The sequence below is a fragment of the Akebia trifoliata genome, chromosome 6 (assembly GCF_017979445.1).
Source record: "Akebia trifoliata isolate Shusen 1 chromosome 6, ASM1797944v1, whole genome shotgun sequence".
In the NCBI taxonomy this organism is placed as follows: Eukaryota; Viridiplantae; Streptophyta; class Magnoliopsida; order Ranunculales; family Lardizabalaceae; genus Akebia; species Akebia trifoliata.
Genome location: NC_141380.1, coordinates 28239876 through 28245875, shown reverse-complemented (window position 1 = coordinate 28245875; position 6000 = coordinate 28239876).

Here is a 6000-nt window from a genome sequence, read left to right as displayed (position 1 = left end):
GGGGAGCGTTTGACTGAGAATCTTAAGATGACAAAATAGTAACAACTTTTTTATCCTATGTGATTTAAAATTTTCATATTGAGCTGATTTTTTGTGGGGGTGATCTCTATGATGAGGAGATCATTCTCACAAAAAATCAGTTGAATTTAAAACTTCTAAGTCCATCAAAAATGATTTACAAATTTTAGATAAAAAATAGACGATTTAAAATTCTAAAATAATTTTGATAGGGTTAGAAATTTTAGATTGGGCTGATTTTTGGGGAAGATGATTTCCTCACCACAGAGATCTTCCTCACAAAAAATTAGTTCAATCTAAAACTTTTAAGCCATATAAGAAAATAATTTTGTCAACATTTTGCCATCCTAAGATTGTCAGTCGAACGTCCTCTTTTATATATATAGGGTGGTATTTGGACGTCCTAAAGAGAGTCAAACATTTTTTCAATGTATGGGTTAGAAGTTTCAGAATGAGCTGACTTTTTGTGAGGATGATTTCTATGATGAGATTATTCTCACCAAAAATCAACCCATTCCGAAACTTCTAACCCCATCAAAAGTGATTTACAAAAATCGAATGGTCCACAATTCTTCAACTTGTAAACTAGGGTTAGAAGTTTCAAAATGAGCTAAGTTTTGGCAAGGACGATCTCTTCACCATACAAATCATTTTCACAAAAAATCAGCTCGTTCTGAAACTTCTAACCCCTATTTTGAAAAATGTTTGGCACAATATTTGGCTCTCTTTAGGGCCTCCAAACGCTTCCCATATATATATATATATATGGGATGTGCTCGACAGCCAACGTTAGGGAGCCAATATGTTTGTCCTATGTGGCTTAAAAGTTTTGGATTGAGTTGATTTTTTGTAATGATGATCTCTATGGTGAGGAGATCATCCTCACCAAAAATTAGTTGAATCTGAAATTTCTAAGTCCATCAAAAATGGTTTACAACATTTTAATAAAAAATCGACGATTCACAGACCATGTTGCGCATAAATATTTTTTTGCCAAGAAGAATGCCAAAGCATGATTAATTTGATGCCTTTTTTTTTTTTCTTCAAGAATTTGATCTCAAAATTCGACACCACCTATCAAGGTTAATAATTGAGTCTAGCCCAGACTTCCCACATATCTCTGAGAATTTTTCAGATGAACAACTCATGCTAATCTCCAACTTTGACACACCTTGGAATGCTGATATTGTCAACTACCTAATAATAAGGCAAACACCCATCTCTTGGACCAAACAAGAGAGGATGCGATTTTTCGTCAAATCGAAAGGTTTTTTTAGGATGTTTCGTACTTGTTTAAGTACTACCTAGACCAAATAATTAGATGGTGTATTCTTGATGGAGATCAAAAAAATATTCTTGAGTTTTATCACAACCATGCCCGTGAAGGGCATTTTGGTGACAAAAAGACAACCACAAAAATATTACAATGTGATTTTTACTGGCCCACCATCTTCCATGACGCTTACTTTTTCATTAAATCTTTCAACAAATGTCAACATTTATGTAAGATTAGTAAAAGAAATGAAACGCCCTAACACCCAATCTTAATCATCAAATGTTTTTATGTATGAGGTATTAATTTGATAGGTCGCTTCCCCATTTCACACGATTTTCAATACATTCTTGTGTGTCGTAGACTATATTTTGAAATGGGTGGAAGCCACAACATGCCGAACTAATGACTACAAAGTTGTAGTTCACTTTCTTAAAAATAATGTGTTTGTTCGATTTGGTACACCTCGTGCTATAATTAGTAATGGTAGTGAACATTTTTGTAATAAGATTTTTCAAGAGTTGATGGTTAAATACGCAGTAAATTATAAAGTAGCCACCCCATATCACCCACAAACAAGTGGGCAAGTGGAAATTTTCAATTGATTCAAAAAATTTGTTTGAAAATATTTTCTTTGAATTTTTCAAGGGAGAAATTTTATTTTCTTGAAAAATTACTCACTTAAAACCCTCAACCCTAATCTCTTTCTCATCATCTTCTTCTCCAACTATCCCCCAATCTCCACAAACCCTATCTAATTACGTAGTTCGGCCGAACCATTTCCCCCACTCCACATCAATACCAATCGGTTCTTCTTCACCATCTCCGCATGGTGATCACATTCCAACCGACTGTCGACCCAACCGCGCTGCCCAACCCCTTCTTGAAGCCATAGTGCCTATCGATCCCCCTCGCTCCATTTTTCACAGAAACTCCATGTTCTCCCCCTCTCTTCACTCATGCCACCCAAAATTCACGCAATATTTTTTAGGAAGCCTATTCCACGACTTTCGATTCACATCAAGGTACGTGGTTTCGTGACGAGTTCTTTGCTTGAGGGTGTGGTTAGTTATTTAATGAGGGTAACAAGACATTTGCTGAAGAACTTGTTCGAGAATTCTATAATTCTTTTATCTCTGTTAATCCATCCATTCTGTCAATCAATATCAACTTTCAAGGAATTTTGATTACAATTGATGCGCTCGATATTCAAGAAATTTTAGACATTAAATTGGTTGAAAATTGTGTTTGCAAGCCAAGTTTTGGTTTTAAGCATTATGTCACTCGCCTCAGCCTCACTCAATAAGAGATTCTCTTCACTAACAGTGGTTTCAAGTCTAGATGCCTTTACGAAAATCAGTACCTCTGTTGGCGATGGATCATAAGCAACATTTTGTGCACTCAACACTTGACTAAGATGTGTACAAAACATCTCTACATTTTACACATTGTTTAGACTCGTGATCCAATTTTTTGTGTGGTCCACCTACTTCTTGAGATGCTCATAAATGTGATGACAACCCAGATTCATTCATTGGCCCTGTCTCACCTTGTCTGTTGTATCTTGCAATGACGACTGGGTATTCCCATGGCTGGCCTACTCACTTAGGGTCAATTTGAGACAATTCTCGCATTCAGAGGAAAAAGGGTTGTAAGACTTGTGTTCAAGGTCTTTGGACCCCTAGTCTTAATGAGGAAGAACATGGTAACCCACATGGTTATGGACCCAAAAGGGTCGAGTTCAATGACCCAATACCGGAGGATGAGCGTACATCGAGCCCCGATTTTGAGGATATGTCTTGGTTTGACTAGGTCCCCCAACAGGGGCATAAATATGCCTTTGAAAAGATTTTTAGAGAACTTAAGAAGGTCAACTAATGTTACAAAGATCTGCAGACCGATCAACACTTACTGATTGAACAACAAAAACAAATGTTGGCCTATATTGAATAGTAGAAAGCACTTGCAAGTGTTCGAGCCTCTTATAGTTTAGATTCAGATTATGATTTATTACTTTTTTAGATTAGGATGCTCTTCTTTTTCTTCGTTAGGATGTTTTTCTATTCTTAGGTAGGACTTCCTTTATGTATAATTGTTTCAGATATTATCATTGTTATAACCTTCCATCTTTTCAGAACAATTGTAACAAAATTGTGTAACTAAATGCCAAATCCATTTCAGGTGTGGTCTACCCTTTATCTCTATTTCCTTATTGCTTGTATATTGAAAATAATATTTTATTTAGGTTTAAGGGTACTAGGTTGGCTCATTATTACATTGATTTATTTTCAAGTTTTCAAAAAAAAAAAAAAAAAAAAATTCAAAAAAAAAATATTTAACATTTTAAAAATATTTATATATACTTTTTTACATATAAATTTCAAATCTCAGTCTCATGTCTTAAATTTTTTATCACGAGTTCTTTTTATTATTCCTTATTAGAAAATCATAAAAATAATACTATGAAAAAACTACACGTCACTTTTGATTAAATCACTTGAAAAATTAGATTTCATAGAAAAAAAGTTGACCTGCTTCTTTGTCTAGAATGTTAGGGAAAGCTTAGTCTACTGACTTCCTTGTCCTTTGGTTGGTTGGTTAGTAGAAAAGTAGAACTGGAGTTAATATGATTTGGACAACAACCATACGATTAGACTGGGTACTTAGAAAACTAGCTACCTACTTTTTGAAAAAGAAAACCAGAAAATGGTTATATCTGAAAAAGAAGCACAAAGAAAAAGTAAAAAACATTCAAAAAAGATCAAATCAAAGCAACAATACTAAAACTGAAAACGTGAAAAAAAAAATCCATTGAGGCTTAATACAATATTTTCAGTAGGGTGAAAGCCATCAATGATAAAAATATGAGTAAAGCCCCTTAGAGGTATTAGAGTGAACATCTACACCTCTTACTATCCTAGACATGATGCGTAGTTTCGAGTTAGAACTAAGGTATAACTGATCATTTTTAACAGTTATGAGGTGAAACCTTGTTTTGAAAAAACATTTATTCTTAAAATTAGAAAATTTGCACAGGTATTCAAGTAATTTATTAATTTTTCTAAAGTGAGAAATGGAAATTTAGAACTTTTCTCAAATATAAAGGGTCTTTGACTGATTTGTGAAATGTCGTTATGTTTTCATTATATACGTTGATTTTGATTTTGATATTTTTGTAAAGTGTTTGAATTTTGTGGGTATATTCACTGCAAACCCTCACGAGTCAAACTCATCCACTATGAGTAACCTAGGGGTTTAAGGGCTTACTACATTCACTAAATACAACCGTGTAACCTGCGAAAGTAAAAAAATTTATTTTAAATTTATTTTTATTTTTACTAGGGCTATGGAATTATAAAACTACAAAACTATAGCTTGATGGAAGATTTATCCCCCCCCTCCCCAAGGGCTATGAAATTCATTGATTCCAGTATTAAGTATTGAGCCACCCCAAACAACCTCCCAAATTTTGTCTCTCAAAAGGAAAATGAAAGCTTCTTTTTCTAAAAACTTTTATAGTATGGAGTATTTTAGTAAATCTTGTACGAAGAGTATCTTAACAACACAAATCTTAGGGATATTTACCCCGATGATAAATCTCAAGTATTGGATTTTGTATTTAAAGGATTGGGATCATGTGTTTTTTTTTTCTTGAGTCATTCTTAAGAGTCAAGTTATCCTGACTCAAAATATAGTAGATTAGAAGATTATCGATCACAAGATCATACTTTATTTTTAAATATTTCTTTTTAATTATTAAAAATTACAAAAACACAGTTGACTAGGACAAGTCAATCTAAAGGACAATTCACATAGTATATCTCACTCATCAACTCGTGGTCTTGGACAATGCATATCTAAATCTATGACCTTACAATTTGAACATTTATCATAGTATACCTTCTAGAATCCCTATTGGCAATCATAGATATTTAAAATAATTTTGGATTCAAGATTCCCACAATCTAATCTTATAATGAAGAAACAAGAATCATAAAGACCAAAGAATAATTCCAATAAACAATCCAAAATAATAACTCGAAACAAACATCTTTGATCTAAAATCAAATCCAGTCGACAAACACCAAAAGAAAAAAAAATGTCTAGTTTTGTGGTTACTTCCCCCACTCAAATCATAATAACTACTAAATGACATTCTTTATGTTGTATTGTTGTCATAGATCATTATTCAACAATGAGATGAAAAAACTATATAATATACAAATGAGTTATTACAATTTTGTGTTTTTCTGAGTTGAGGATAACTGTTCCCCAACTAAAGTTTTGTGTTTAAACAAATGTCATATCAAACCTACACCACATTTTTTTGTCTGTCATATTCACCCCTTCTAACTTTATTATATCTCATCTTTAACTCATTTTATTAATTTTTACCTCTTAACCTCATTTTTTTTAATAACAATGATATGCCCACTTGTGGGTGGGAGGTCCCATGAAGCTATAGTTTTATAATTTTGTGGGATTCACTTTATTCCTTTACTCTTTACTCCTCCCAATTTTATTTTTTTCACACTCATCGAATTATAGTCTTGTAAGACCTACTATATTTCCTTTGCACTTCATCACTATAATTTTTCTACATTTCCTCTTTTACCCACTTTATTTTTTAATCTTGTACCCTTTTAACATTAAAAAATTTCAATAATACTCCTCCAACTTTATTTTTATGTTTTTACCCTCTTAACCCG